This window comes from Artemia franciscana, chromosome 18 (genome assembly GCF_032884065.1).
Source record: "Artemia franciscana chromosome 18, ASM3288406v1, whole genome shotgun sequence".
Lineage (NCBI taxonomy): Eukaryota > Metazoa > Arthropoda > Branchiopoda > Anostraca > Artemiidae > Artemia > Artemia franciscana.
In genome coordinates this window covers 2,884,771-2,901,056 of record NC_088880.1, presented here as the reverse complement: position 1 = coordinate 2,901,056, position 16,286 = coordinate 2,884,771, and the positions used below count along the sequence as shown (strand labels likewise).

The following is a 16,286-nucleotide window of genomic DNA, read 5'->3' as shown; positions in this document are numbered from 1 at the left end:
CTTTATTTAATTAGATTTGCCTTCACAGGGTGTTTGGGTATTTTTTACAATCACTTGACAATTTCTCTACTTGTTGTGCTTGTATATTCTTGACAGTACGATTGAATTCTTTTTCAGCATACCGATAGCACCGAGAAACCAACCCAGAGCAGGGTTTATCACAATCCTTCCACAATTGGTGCCAGAATCTGGATCTCTTCTTGATTAACTTGACAAGTGGGTTATCGCATCCTTTTTTGCTAGTGTTGGGATACACTTTTGCCACTGGCACAGAGGCTGATTCCGCCTACTTCATCGAGTGTCTGATTTCAGAACAAGAGATATTCAAAGCTATTCTCTCATCATTTTGACAATGAGCGAGCAGGATGAACTTCAATTTTAGCAAAAGTCAAGTCAAGGATATTTTTGTACAAAGATTAATCTACTGTATGCCAATCACTCTTTATAAACCTTGACCTAACGGGGAACCACATGAGGATTAAGAGTATGCTTTGAAGATAGTAGAAATTGATTTGGAAATTGGTTGGTAGCCTGAAAAGAAGCAAGAAAGTCTTAGAGATATGTGTACCAAGGGTGAAGTAACGAACAGAGAAGATTAGCAACTTTTTAAGTACTGTATTCATTTTAGCTCTTTTAGGCGAAGTCAGCCGAGCAAAACCGTTGATTTTTGAATTTAAAAAAGAGGGAATAGTTGTGGGAAAAGTGGAAGTCATGGCCAATTGTAGAAAAAAGCCAAGACAGATTGTTGAATTAAGTGGGCAGCCCAGTCAAGGGTTAATTTTATCCCTTTGATTGCCGTTGCTACTGTCTGCCATTTATGCTACACCTTTCCGTGCATGTGTGTCCCTTCACAAATGCCAAACTAGAGTCGTACCTGTTGGAGGTTCTCGCTGGGGAACACACGCAGGTTGACTACGGGTTAAATTACTTGAAAATTTTCCTCTCATGGCTATCACTCGACAACGCTGAACTAGAGTCAACCCTCTCATGCTAATTCACGGGGGTTGGGTTCAAACAACTTTTCTGAAATAAGACACTACAGATGCATCTGATTTTTCTTTTTGTGCCTTAGAAAGAACGAATGAAGACTGAGACTGGGGCTGACTAAAAGAGTAAAGAGCATGGGCAACTTTATCTGAGAAAGCTATAATGAAGACCCGGTCTTAGATTAGGTTATGCAAAAATGAAAAGACACCGAGCAAAGTTAAACGGACAGTCAAGTAACTCAAAGTTTGGTGACAAGGACGAAAGTCTGGAACATGTTCTTATAGATTGTGATTAGTACACTAGAAAAAGTAAAATAAGCATATTTTTCATTAAAGGGAAGAGAAGTTGAGTGCAAACGTGATTTTGGGAGGACTTGCTGCTGACAGTGACAATAGACAGATCCTAAAGTTGTGAGTGTGGTTCATGACTGCCATTGGGAGGGATAGAAGGATGAGATGGAAAAGAATACTCATGATTGGTGAATGTGCTATAGCAGTTTATTGATGAAATATTAACTGAAAACATGATCTAGATTTACAGAAAGAGGATCAAAGTGACCCTTCAGTCAAGAGGAGTTCTAAATTTTTTCATCATCGCCGCCTACCTGGATTACCTTGAAAAACCAAATTTAAAGACTCTAGACAACGTTGAAATCCGAGTGTATTTTCTGTACAACAGCAACATTCAGATTTGGATGAAGTTCTAGTAATATTTTGGGAATATAGCCTATTGGGATAATTTTTAGAATTTGTCTAGGTCTGTCCAAAATTTTAAATTTTATTATTAAAACTGGAAATTATTATAATTAGGTAATTATGGGAGACAAATAGACCTGTTTTCAAGTCTTAGGCCTGTTAGACAGAGACCTCAAAGAGTTGGCCTAACCTATGCTATTAGATTCAGGGTTAATGTTTATTCTAGGCTAGGCCAAAAATAAAATTGGACAAACAAATTTTACTACTAGATTCTGTTGAAAGTGTGTCCAACTCCCTCCATTGGGGCCAGATGCAGCCTTATGCAAAGGATAGGATAGCCTAGAATTGGCCTTTGCTAGGCTATGTATTAAAGTTTTTTGATGTTGTGAATTTTCTGTTATATTCTGCAGTCAACACATTCCAGTCATTTCTAATTTCTTTCAAATTTATTCCACTTTTTGGTTAATTTGCAGAATATTGAATTTCCAGAAGGACTCCTGCTAGAACAAAAAGAACTTTGGTAAAATTCTAGTTGATTGACTTCTTGCTATCTCAGAAAGGGTTTAGGTTAGGAAATTGAAACTTTCAGGGACGGGTCTACAGGCTAAATTGTGTCCTGGGAAGATATGTTGAAGTACCTACCTCTACTTCTTCTCCCTCTAGAGGGCCCTGATCTTTGATGACCTTCAAAAATATGTGTGTTATAAAAATGAAATCTTACAAAATAGATCTTCTGCTTGAATGAAGTACAACAAATTATTTTCAGCTTCACAACTTTGCTCAATCCCAATTTATAAGGTTTTAAAGCTATGCATTTACATTTCTTAAATTAAACAAAACAAAAAACATTGATATGGCTCAGCATTCTACTGAAATAACAGGAATTGTATTTTCAGAACTAAAGGCAGAGAAAAAGTAACTGGTAACTGAAAATTAAAGTAAAATGTTGTTTTGTCAAAATTTGAATGGGTATAGACCTGTCATGTAGACAAATTTCAAGGCTCTCTAGAGGGAGAAGGAGTGGAGGTGGATACTTTAAAATACGTTCCTGGGACATAATTTAGCCTGTAGACCCATCCCTGAAAGTTTCATTTTCCTAACCTAACCCCTTTCTGAGATAGGCTAGCAAGAAGTCACTCAACCAGAATTTTACAAGAACTTTTGTTGAAAATTCCAAAAACAACTTAAAAAATGATAAAAGAACTTCATTCTTAGATTTCCAATTTTGTGCTGTTTTTATGGTTAAGGTTGCAGATATTAGTGTACAGTTGTTAAGAACAAAACATTTGAAAATTCTAAAAACAACTTAAAAATGATAAAAAACTTATTTACATCATACCTAAAAGTGTTTCTCTCTACTATGCCCCCATCTTCCCTCTAATTTGCAATTATGTAGCCCTAATTGTATATTTTCTATTCATTATCCATTTTTTGACTGCAGGGATGTAATTTGCTATATAAAAGGGGGTTAAAAGAGGTGATGTTAATCATAATGAAATGTACCAAAATATGATGACAATATAATGGGCTGGCTACTTAGAAACAAAATTATGGAAACTACAACAGAGGATTAGCCTATTGAAAGTAGGCCACCCAGAATATATTATATCAAAAACCTCTATAGGCCTATATTACTGTGTTGGTGTTGCCTCTTTGCTGCTCAATCTATTTGAAAAAAAATCATGTAGTCAAGAAAGGGAAATATATAATTTAACCTATATATTTGCTCATTAAGGGAGGCTAGGGGGAAGCAAAGTGAAGCATTTTTGGGAATGATATAAGTATTTGTGGCAATTCATCCTCAGTCCCCCCAATGTTTGGTCATAGCCTATATACTAAACTTGGCACTTGTATACAGGGATGTTACTAGCCAAATTGTGGGGGAGGGGAGATAGATTTTACTGACTGGCAGATCATTTATACTGACTGTTTTCACTACTAATTAACATAATGTCCATTTCTAATACAAAATTTGGGACTTAAATTCAGCCTAAAGAATCATATAATCTGAGGAAGAATATCTGCTTTGTTCTTTTTTTCATAAGAAGCTTTGAACAACAAAATGGTGAGGAATAGAGCAATATATTAGGGGAAAACTGATAACATGACTTATATACAACAATGGAAAATTGTGGCTCTATCCATATAATCATCACATGATTTGGTAATAATGCTATGTTTATCAACCAAGTTAAAGATTTATGTAGATCATAAGTCAATATTTTCCTGGTTTTTGTTTAACAGAACAAAACATTTTTGTTGGTGCAGGAAAATCATGGTGTTTTGCACCACAATTTTAGCATTTCTATTCTTTACCAAATGGCAAGAAACCACCCATATAGGATGGTCCTGCTTGTATCATGTAGTCCAAACCACTTAAAGTTGTTCATTCATTGATGCAGTGTAGAACTTTTTTTTTGTTAGTTTCTTTCAGCTTAGTATGAGATGCAACAAAGACAAGTGACTGAATAGATAGGAAATATACAATTTGGACTATATCTTAGCATATTAGGGAGGGGGTAAAGTATATGGACAGTGTGAAGTGAGACAACAATTATTACTTCATAATATGCAGAATAATTGGTAAATAGTACATTAGTCATACAGACATGCTATACTTTGTTCCCCCTGCCCCATAATGTGCAAGTATATTAGCCCAAATTTGTTTCAAAAGCATTCTATTTTTATCATACTTAGTTATATTTCATTAGAATTGATTTGGGGATCCTTATTGGTTGGTCTATGCTTGAAATGCATCATCTGCAGAAACAGATCTCATCAGCATATAGCCATGTTGTAGTTTACAAGTATCAGTTTGATTGGCGGATTTTGGCCCATCTGTATAATGCAATGGCACTACCCCATTATCTGTATTTAAGTCCCTTTTGGAGGATATTCCAAAAGGAAGATAAGAAAGAATTGCAGTCTCCATATTATAAATATGCAAAGTACCTCTTACAGCTTCTACCATGGACAAGTAACCGTATTGTGACAAGTTGGTATGGGATTATCAACCCTAATGAAGCAATAATAGCCCAGATTGCCAGATATAACTCAAATATTGTTACTCATCCTTGGGCAATTATTTTGAGGCAATAGGTTTTGTTTTTTGTAGTTAGGTATCCATTTGTTCTTTATTTTTATTGTGTTTGTGTATTCTTTTGTAGTGTGTTTTTTGCTTTTTTATCTTATACTCTATCTGTTTCTTTTGATGGGAAATAAATATATACATGCATACATACATAGAGTACCCAGAACTCAATGACGAATAAGATGGTAACATTAGATTCCCTTAGTTTGTGCACCTTTTCAATATAATACTCATTACTCTGACAATGGACTCTTCACTCTGATAGCCTATATTGCCTTGATAATATAGCTTATTAGTTTATTGTTGTATCCATTGATTAATCTGTTGCAAAGTGTGCAATACTGTATAGAATCAAGATATCCAGTTTAGCCTGAGTTTTTGTACTGATTATTGGATAAAACATGCTGTTATAAATGAATTGAAAATGGGAATAATAATGAAAAAAGTATGATATTCTGATTAATAAAATATGCAGCATATTTTAAAATAAGAATAACATCAATTGTTTTAGCATTTTTTAAAGTTTGATGTCTATATATCTATATAGGGCCATCAAGGGGTGGGGGTGAATAGTCACAAATGCAACTTTATAAAAAAGAGCATAGAATTGGGAATCTAAAAATTTTCTCTTTTTATTCTAAAATTTCTGCTGCTGAAGAGTCTGTTCTGTAGTTTAAAACTTAAAAATATTAATGTCTTCCACTTTTGAATTTTTTTTTTGTCAAGAAAATCCATATTTAAGAGGTCTAACTTTTGTCAGCCCTTTTACTTTGTTCTAGGATATCAACAATCATAAAAAAGAGCATAGGATTGGCAATCTTAAAATTATCTCTTTTTGTTCTAAAATGTCTGCTCCTGAAGAGTCTGTTCTGGAGTTAAAAACTTAAAAATATTAATGTCTTCCACTGTTAAAATTATTGTTTCTTTTTTTTTTTTTTTTTTTTTTTTTTGTCAAGAAAATCCATATTTAAGAGGTCTGACTTCTGTCAGCCCTTTTCCTTTGTTCTAGAATATCAACAATCATAAAAAAGAGCATAGAATTGGTAATCTAAAAATTCTCTTTTTTTAAAAGCATATTTTATGCTTATTTTAGCAGCATATTTTAAAATAAGAATAACATTGTTTTAGCCTTTTTTTTTAGTTTGATTGTCTATATATCTGTATAGGACCATCCAGGGGTGAGGGTGAATAGTCACAAATGCAACTTTATATCATAAAAAGAGCATAGAATTGGTAATCTAAAAATTCTCTCTTTTTGTTCTAAAATGTCTGCTGCTGAAGAGTCTGTTCTGTAGTTTAAAACTTGAAAATATTAACGCCTTCCACTGTTGAATAATATTATGTTTTTTGTCAAGAAAATCCATACTTAAGAGGTCTGACTTCTCTCAGCCCTTTTCCGTAGTTTTAGAATATCAACAATCATAAAAAAAGCATAAAATTTGCAATCTAAAAATTCTCTCTTTTTGTTCTAAAATGTCTGCTGCTGAAGAGTCTGTTCTGTAGTTTAAAATTTGAAAATATTAGTGTCTTCCACTGTTGAAAAATATTATGTTTTTTGTCAAGAAAATCCATACTTAAGAGGTCTGACTTCTCTCAGCCCTTTTCCATAGTTTTAGAATATCAACACCATAAAAAAGAGCATAAAATTGGCAATCTAAAAATTCTCTCTTTTTGTTCTAAAATGTCTGCTGCTGAAGAGTCTGTTCTGTAGTTTAAAACTTGAAAATATTAATGTCTTCCACTGTTGAAAAATATTATGTTTTTTGTCAAGAAAATCCATACTTAAGAGGTCTGACTTCTCTCAGTCCTTTTTCATAGTTTTAGAATATCAACAATCATAAAAAAGAGCATAAAATTGGCAATCTAAAAATTCTCTCTTTTTGTTCTAAAATGTCTGCTGCTGAAGAGTCTGTTCTGTAGTTTAAAACTTGAAAATATTAATGTCTCCCACTGTTGAAAAATATTATTTTTTTTGTCAAGAAAATCTATACTTAAGAGGTCTGACTTCTCTCAGCCCTTTTCCATAGTTTTAGAATATCAACAATCATAAAAAAGAGCATAAAATTGGCAATCTAAAAATTCTCTCTTTTTGTTATAAAATGTCTGCTGCTGAAGAGTCTGTTCTGTAGTTTAAAACTTGAAAATATCAATGTCTTCCACTGTTGAAAAATATTATGTTTTTTGTCAAGAAAATCCATACTTAAGAGGTCTGACTTCTCTCAGTCCTTTTTCATAGTTTTAGAATATCAACAATCATAAAAAAGAGCATAAAATTGGCAATCTAAAAATTTTCTCTTTTTGTTCTAAAATGTCTGCTGCTGAAGAGTCTGTTCTGTAGTTTAAAACTGGAAAATATTAATGTCTCCCACTGTTGAAAAATATTATGTTTTTTGTCAAGAAAATCTATACTTAAGAGGTCTGACTTCTCTCAGCCCTTTTCCATAGTTTTAGAATATCAACAATCATAAAAAAGAGCATAAAATTGGCAATCTAAAAATTCTCTCTTTTTGTTCTAAAATGTCTGCTGCTGAAGAGTCTGTTCTGTAGTTTAAAACTTGAAAATATTAATGTCTCCCACTGTTGAAAAATATTATGTTTTTTGTCAAGAAAATCTATACTTAAGAGGTCTGACTTCTCTCAGCCCTTTTCCATAGTTTTAGAATATCAACAATCATAAAAAAGAGCATAAAATTGGCAATCTAAAAATTCTCTCTTTTTGTTCTAAAATGTCTGCTGCTGAAGAGTCTGTTCTGTAGTTTAAAACTTGAAAATATTAATGTCTCCCACTGTTGAAAAATATTATGTTTTTTGTCAAAAAAATCTATACTTAAGAGGTCTGACTTCTCTCAGCCCTTTTCCATAGTTTTAGAATATCAACAATCATAAAAAAGAGCATAAAATTGGCAATCTAAAAATTCTCTCTTTTTGTTCTAAAATGTCTGCTGCTGAAGAGTCTGTTCTGTAGTTTAAAACTTGAAAATATTAATGTCTCCCACTGTTGAAAAATATTATGTTTTTTGTCAAGAAAATCTATACTTAAGAGGTCTGACTTCTCTCAGCCCTTTTCCATAGTTTTAGAATATCAACACCATAAAAAAGAGCATAAAATTGGCAATCTAAAAATTCTCTCTTTTTGTTCTAAAATGTCTGCTGCTGAAGAGTCTGTTTTGTAGTTTAAAACTTGAAAATATTAATGTCTTCCACCGTTGAAAAATATTATCTTTTTTGTCAAGAAAATCCATACTTAAGAGGTCTGACTTCTCTCAGCCCTTTTCCATAGTTTTAGAATATCAACACCATAAAAAAGAGCATAAAATTGGCAATCTAAAAATTCTCTCTTTTTGTTCTAAAATGTCTGCTGCTGAAGAGTCTGTTTTGTAGTTTAAAACTTGAAAATATTAATGTCTTCCACTGTTGAAAAATATTATGTTTTTTGTCAAGAAAATCCATACTTAAGAGGTCTGACTTCTCTCAGTCCTTTTTCATAGTTTTAGAATATCAACAATCATAAAAAAGAGCATAAAATTGGCAATCTAAAAATTTTCTCTTTTTGTTCTAAAATGTCTGCTGCTGAAGAGGCAGTTCTGTAGTTTAAAACTTGAAAATATTAATGTCTCCCACTGTTGAAAAATATTATGTTTTTTGTCAAGAAAATCTATACTTAAGAGGTCTGACTTCTCTCAGCCCTTTTCCATAGTTTTAGAATATCAACAATCATAAAAAAGAGCATAAAATTGGCAATCTAAAATTTCTCTCTTTTTGTTATAAAATGTCTGCTGCTGAAGAGTCTGTTCTGTAGTTTAAAACTTGAAAATATTAATGTCTTCCACTGTTGAAAAATATTATGTTTTTTGTCAAGAAAATCCATACTTAAGAGGTCTGACTTCTCTCAGTCCTTTTTCATAGTTTTAGAATATCAACAATCATAAAAAAGAGCATAAAATTGGCAATCTAAAAATTTTCTCTTTTTGTTCTAAAATGTCTGCTGCTGAAGAATCTGTTCTGTAGTTTAAAACTTGAAAATATTAATGTCTCCCACTGTTGAAAAATATTATGTTTTTGTCAAGAAAATCTATACTTAAGAGGTCTGACTTCTCTCAGCCCTTTTCCATAGTTTTAGAATATCAACAATCATAAAAAAGAGCATAAAATTGGCAATCTAAAAATTCTCTCTTTTTGTTCTAAAATGTCTGCTGCTGAAGAGTCTGTTCTGTAGTTTAAAACTTGAAAATATTAATGTCTCCCACTGTTGAAAAATATTATGTTTTTTGTCAAGAAAATCTATACTTAAGAGGTCTGACTTCTCTCAGCCCTTTTCCATAGTTTTAGAATATCAACAATCATAAAAAAGAGCATAAAATTGGCAATCTAAAAATTCTCTCTTTTTGTTCTAAAATGTCTGCTGCTGAAGAGTCTGTTCTGTAGTTTAAAACTTGAAAATATTAATGTCTCCCACTGTTGAAAAATATTATGTTTTTTGTCAAGAAAATCTATACTTAAGAGGTCTGACTTCTCTCAGCCCTTTTCCATAGTTTTAGAATATGAACAATCATAAAAAAGAGCATAAAATTGGCAATCTAAAAATTCTCTCTTTTTGTTCTAAAATGTCTGCTGCTGAACTGTCTGTTCTGTAGTTTAAAACTTGAAAATATTAATGTCTCCCACTGTTGAAAAATATTATGTTTTTTGTCAAGAAAATCCATACTTAAGAGGTCTGACTTCTCTCAGTCCTTTTTCATAGTTTTAGAATATCAACAATCATAAAAAAGAGCATAAAATTGGCAATCTAAAAATTTTCTCTTTTTGTTCTAAAATGTCTGCTGCTGAAGAGTCTGTTCTGTAGTTTAAAACTTGAAAATATTAATGTCTCCCACTGTTGAAAAATATTATGTTTTTTGTCAAGAAAATCTATACTTAAGAGGTCTGACTTCTCTCAGCCCTTTTCCATAGTTTTAGAATATCAACAATCATAAAAAAGAGCATAAAATTGGCAATCTAAAAATTCTCTCTTTTTGTTCTAAAATGTCTGCTGCTGAAGAGTCTGTTCTGTAGTTTAAAACTTGAAAATATTAATGTCTCCCACTGTTGAAAAATATTATGTTTTTTGTCAAGAAAATCTATACTTAAGAGGTCTGACTTCTCTCAGCCCTTTTCCATAGTTTTAGAATATCAACACCATAAAAAAGAGCATAAAATTGGCAATCTAAAAATTCTCTCTTTTTCTTAATGTCTCCCACTGTTGAAAAATATTATGTTTTTTGTCAAGAAAATCTATACTTAAGAGGTCTGACTTCTCTCAGCCCTTTTCCATAGTTTTAGAATATCAACAATCATAAAAAAGAGCATAAAATTGGCAATCTAAAAATTCTCTCTTTTTGTTCTAAAATGTCTGCTGCTGAAGAGTCTGTTCTGTAGTTTAAAACTTGAAAATATTAATGTCTCCCACTGTTGAAAAATATTATGTTTTTTGTCAAGAAAATCTATACTTAAGAGGTCTGACTTCTCTCAGCCCTTTTCCATAGTTTTAGAATATCAACACCATAAAAAAGAGCATAAAATTGGCAATCTAAAAATTCTCTCTTTTTGTTCTAAAATGTCTGCTGCTGAAGAGTCTGTTTTGTAGTTTAAAACTTGAAAATATTAATGTCTTCCACCGTTGAAAAATATTATCTTTTTTGTCAAGAAAATCCATACTTAAGAGGTCTGACTTCTCTCAGCCCTTTTCCATAGTTTTAGAATATCAACAATCATAAAAAAAAGCATAAAATTTGCAATCTAAAAATTCTCTCTTTTTGTTCTAAAATGTCTGCTGCTGAAGAGTCTGTTCTGTAGTTTAAAATTTGAAAATATTAATGTCTTCCACTGTTGAAAAATATTATGTTTTTTGTCAAGAAAATCCATACTTAAGAGGTCTGACTTCTCTCAGCCCTTTTCCATAGTTTTAGAATATCAACACCATAAAAAAGAGCATAAAATTGGCAATCTAAAAATTCTCTCTTTTTGTTCTAAAATGTCTGCTGCTGAAGAGTCTGTTTTGTAGTTTAAAACTTGAAAATATTAATGTCTTCCACTGTTGAAAAATATTATGTTTTTTGTCAAGAAAATCCATACTTAAGAGGTCTGACTTCTCTCAGCCCTTTTTCATAGTTTTAGAATATCAACAATCATAAAAAAAAGCATAAAATTGGCAATCTAAAAATTTTCTCTTTTTGTTCTAAAATGTCTGCTGCTGAAGAGGCTGTTCTGTAGTTTAAAATTTGAAAATATTATTGTCTCCCACTGTTGAAAAATATTATGTTTTTTGTCAAGAAAATCTATACTTAAGAGGTCTGACTTCTCTCAGCCCTTTTCCATAGTTTTAGAATATCAACAATCATAAAAAAGAGCATAAAATTGGCAATCTAAAATTTCTCTCTTTTTGTTATAAAATGTCTGCTGCTGAAGAGTCTGTTCTGTAGTTTAAAACTTGAAAATATTAATGTCTTCCACTGTTGAAAAATATTATGTTTTTTGTCAAGAAAATCCATACTTAAGAGGTCTGACTTCTCTCAGTCCTTTTTCATAGTTTTAGAATATCAACAATCATAAAAAAGAGCATAAAATTGGCAATCTAAAAATTTTCTCTTTTTGTTCTAAAATGTCTGCTGCTGAAGAGGCTGTTCTGTAGTTTAAAACTTGAAAATATTAATGTCTCCCACTGTTGAAAAATATTATGTTTTTTGTCAAGAAAATCTATACTTAAGAGGTCTGACTTCTCTCAGCCCTTTTCCATAGTTTTAGAATATCAACAATCATAAAAAAGAGCATAAAATTGGCAATCTAAAATTTCTCTCTTTTTGTTATAAAATGTCTGCTGCTGAAGAGTCTGTTCTGTAGTTTAAAACTTGAAAATATTAATGTCTTCCACTGTTGAAAAATATTATGTTTTTTGTCAAGAAAATCCATACTTAAGAGGTCTGACTTCTCTCAGTCCTTTTTCATAGTTTTAGAATATCAACAATCATAAAAAAGAGCATAAAATTGGCAATCTAAAAATTTTCTCTTTTTGTTCTAAAATGTCTGCTGCTGAAGAGTCTGTTCTGTAGTTTAAAACTTGAAAATATTAATGTCTCCCACTGTTGAAAAATATTATGTTTTTGTCAAGAAAATCTATACTTAAGAGGTCTGACTTCTCTCAGCCCTTTTCCATAGTTTTAGAATATCAACAATCATAAAAAAGAGCATAAAATTGGCAATCTAAAAATTCTCTCTTTTTGTTCTAAAATGTCTGCTGCTGAAGAGTCTGTTCTGTAGTTTAAAACTTGAAAATATTAATGTCTCCCACTGTTGAAAAATATTATGTTTTTTGTCAAGAAAATCTATACTTAAGAGGTCTGACTTCTCTCAGCCCTTTTCCATAGTTTTAGAATATCAACAATCATAAAAAAGAGCATAAAATTGGCAATCTAAAAATTCTCTCTTTTTGTTCTAAAATGTCTGCTGCTGAAGAGTCTGTTCTGTAGTTTAAAACTTGAAAATATTAATGTCTCCCACTGTTGAAAAATATTATGTTTTTTGTCAAGAAAATCTATACTTAAGAGGTCTGACTTCTCTCAGCCCTTTTCCATAGTTTTAGAATATCAACAATCATAAAAAAGAGCATAAAATTGGCAATCTAAAAATTCTCTCTTTTTGTTCTAAAATGTCTGCTGCTGAAGAGTCTGTTCTGTAGTTTAAAACTTGAAAATATTAATGTCTCCCACTGTTGAAAAATATTATGTTTTTTGTCAAGAAAATCTATACTTAAGAGGTCTGACTTCTCTCAGCCCTTTTCCATAGTTTTAGAATATGAACAATCATAAAAAAGAGCATAAAATTGGCAATCTAAAAATTCTCTCTTTTTGTTCTAAAATGTCTGCTGCTGAACTGTCTGTTCTGTAGTTTAAAACTTGAAAATATTAATGTCTTCTACTGTTGAAAAATATTATGTTTTTTGTCAAGAAAATCCATACTTAAGAGGTCTGACTTCTCTCAGCCCTTTTCTATAGTTTTAGAATATCAACAATCATAAAAAAGAGCATAAAATTGGCAATCTAAAAATTCTCTCTTTTTGTTCTAAAATGTCTGATGCTGAAGAGTCTGTTCTGTAGTTTAAAACTTGAAAATATTAATGTCTTCCACTTTTGAAAATATTTTTTTTTGTCAAGAAAATCCATTTTAAGAGGTCTTATCTCTCTCAGCCCTTTTCCTTTCTCTCTTTGTATGAGATATATTGAACTGTTGCAAGTGCTTGTTATTCACCTGTCTTGTTGAAGCTATTTGGATTCCTGAAATTGTATTTTTCAGGTGTGTAGTTGAGTTTAATAGTCTTTGTGCAGGTCTAGTATGCTAGACTTTTAACTGATTTTGTTACTTTTTCTGCTTCACTTAACTGGAAGGGTAGATACACCTCTTCATTTTCACTGAAGCTCCTGTAGTGATCGTTCAACATCCCTAACCATATTCCAAAGATATATGCATGCTGATAACAATAAAAATGACGCTATTAATAATGCCATCTGTTTTGGATCCAATCAGAAAAGTCATGTTTAAATAATTCCAAATCATGTGAAAAGAAGCAATTAAAGATACCATCAAATAATGTAGGGGTATTCAGTTAGAAGCCAAAATTTATTGGGCTGTGCACCAATCCTGCAAGATGCACTTTTCATATTTGGATTTCTGAAAAAGGTGAGTGAGCAGCAATAGTGAACTCTTCAACATTCAGTTCTTTTAGAAGCCTTGGTTGCACACCATCAAGTCCTGATTTATTTGAGTTCAACTGGTGACCAGGATAATGTACATGGTTTCTATTGCCTTTAATTTGTCATTGACATTTCCTTGCCATTCATTTTTGGTATTTTTGGGCACTTAGTTTGTATTTGAAACTTGATATGTGCTAAGAAATAGAAAAGGTTCAAACAGACCCAGTATATCTACCATCTCGTAAATATGATGCTGTTGGTAATTATTATAGAAGCTCTTAACAGTGAAGAAGACTCACAGAATGGCATTCAAGATACAAAAAAAAAAAAGATGCTAAGTGTCCAAGTTTTAAAAAAAGATGAGTTATAATGGACAAAAATGCTACAAGCCATCAAACTTCTGATGGCCTCTAGCAGCACTTTTCTTTGTTAATGTTGCAGGAGTGATAGCTTTCATACAATAAAGTTTTTTTTCAGTAAGCTATTTATTCTTATGAAATCCTTTGTGATTCAGGGGTCATTCTTTGTGATTCAGGGGTCAAAATTTGAACGTTAGTGTAAAGAGTGAGGTATGGACGAGGGAGCAAACGCCCTCAGATATGTGATAAATTCTCTTCATTTTAAGCTTTAATGCTGCTCCTTACTTTCAGTTGAAAAAACTTGTTTTTTTAATTTAATATAAGTAAAGATCGACATCTAGTAATATCTAGCATTAATTTAAAGCTGAAATTTAAGAAGGGTGACTGCCTCCTATGAAGTTATGATGTTGGTAGACTCCAGGATGAGAATTTAAGCAAAACTTTCCAGGAACAATTGAATACTAAACTTGAATTTGTGGCAACAAATTTGAAAAACGATTTATGATTCTGCTGATGGTGTCTAACGGAAGAAAGTTAGGAATGCAGCTAGGAAAGCTAGTGGAAAAACTTTATGTTTAATAGAGATGAGAAGGGGCTTGTACAAGAATTATATGAGTGATTGATGATTTGAAAACAAAAGGAATTTGAAGAAAGTAGAGAAAGCATTAAAATATGAATTAAGAATATCTGAAGTGGAGGCTATGGATACATTAGATGAGGATCTGGAAGATGCAGCTAGATGGCAGAATAGTAAAATATTGTACTGTCATGTTAATAAATTGAGATAGAGTTATCATTCCAGACTTGTCCCAGTTAAAGATAGGAACAGAGCCACAATTAGTGATAAAAAAAAAAAAGAGTTAAAGAGAGATGGGCAGAATATTTTGAGAATGTGCTAAACCAATATAGAGTTGCAGGAAAAGATATAGAGGAAAATGAAAAAGTTTGTGATACCTTGGATATGAAGGAAGATTTGTTTTGTGAGGAAGAATGAGCAACAATACTAAAATGATTAAAACGTAACAAGGCTCCAGGTGCCAATAGTATGGTAAATGAGTTTCTTAAACATGGTGGGTGGCTCTGAGGTAAGAAATAAGATACTGAAGATTATGAATATGATTTTTGAAAAGGGGGAAGTACCCTTCAATTTTACCAGGGTTCAACCTGGGTTCAAGTACCCAGTAGAGAGAAAAGTGAGTCTTTCATCTCTTCTCTCTACTGGCTGCAGTCTCGTTTGAGGTTTTTTTTGTGGAGTTTTATCTTAATCAAAAGGAGAGGAAAAACTCTCCTGGACTTAGATTATGCTGATGATTTAAGCATCCTAGATGAAAATTTGAGCAAAATGAATGAACTGGCAAGCAAATATGGATGTTTTTACAATTGATAACTCTAGACATGTACAGTTTACTGTGGTTACTATTAGCTGAAGGTGAATGAAATAGTTTGCAGCAAAATCAGTAAACTTTATTCTTCTTATTTGATTAAATCTGCCATTTCCTTTTCCGGCATTCCTGCATTTAGAAGTGTAAATTAATGATTAAAATTTACACTTCTTATTGTTCCTTGTTGTTCCTATTCCTTGTTCCTTGTGAACTCCTTGTTGTTCCTGTTGTAAATTAATAATTTTGGATCATATAATGATTTAAAAAATGCCTTTTTTCACTGTCTAGGAAAATCAAAATCAGATTTTTTTTTTTTTTTTTTTTTTTTTTTTTTTTTTTTTTTTTTTTTTTTAGTGGGAGCCTTTTCTGCAATTAGGTAGTGCATCCTGCAATCATCCAATTTTGTGATGTTGTTTGGGCTCTAACTCCACAAAACAATCAGAATGAGAAGTGCTATTGACTTGGGCTTCTTTCTTTAAGCTGGAAGACATTGCCCTTTTCCTCAGATTCTGACTGCACAACAAATTTTGTTGTGACTTTTCATAAGCAATGCCTACAATTACAAATCTTCGTCACTTTACATTATTTTATTTTAACAGTTTAAATTTTTACACAAGGCAAGTAAAAGTCTATGGCATTCTTTACCTGTTTAAAAGTTGTCACAAAAATATTAACTTAGTTTCAAATGGCTAACAAAGCAAAGGTTATCAACACCAATGAAAGTGAATACTGCAGAGCAGTTTCTGTACTGCATAGGCTACCATATTCTGTACCATATATATGGTACATATACCATATATATGGTACATATATATGGTATGTACAGCATACCATATTCTGTACCATACTGGAGAGCAGTTTGGTACCTGTGACTGAACATCTTGTGGACAACTTTTATATACTTTGGACAACTATACTTGTGGACAACTTTTGATAAGATTTTTATTTCAGAAAAAATGTCTGTCTATCACAGAGATGGGCCGTTCGTGCTTTAAAAAGGTGCATAGACCTATTGTGTTTGCAGAATAGACTTTGACAAGGTTTGTTTT

At 31.9% G+C, this 16,286-nt stretch overlaps 1 protein-coding gene across 4 annotated transcripts in view; it reads left to right on the top strand.

Moving 5' to 3' along the window:
* Window positions 1-1,662: 1,662 nt before the first annotated feature.
* Window positions 1,663-16,286, top strand: part of LOC136038503 (histone-lysine N-methyltransferase set-17-like) — a 104,096-nt gene continuing 89,472 nt past the window's right edge. For 2 of the 4 annotated variants that reach the window (XM_065721589.1, XM_065721588.1), the window contains exon 1: window positions 1,663-1,743. The gene's annotated coding sequence lies outside the window, so the exon portion shown is untranslated. The remainder of the gene's footprint in view (window positions 1,744-16,286) is intronic. The other 2 variants (XM_065721590.1, XM_065721592.1) reach the window with 2 other exon arrangements.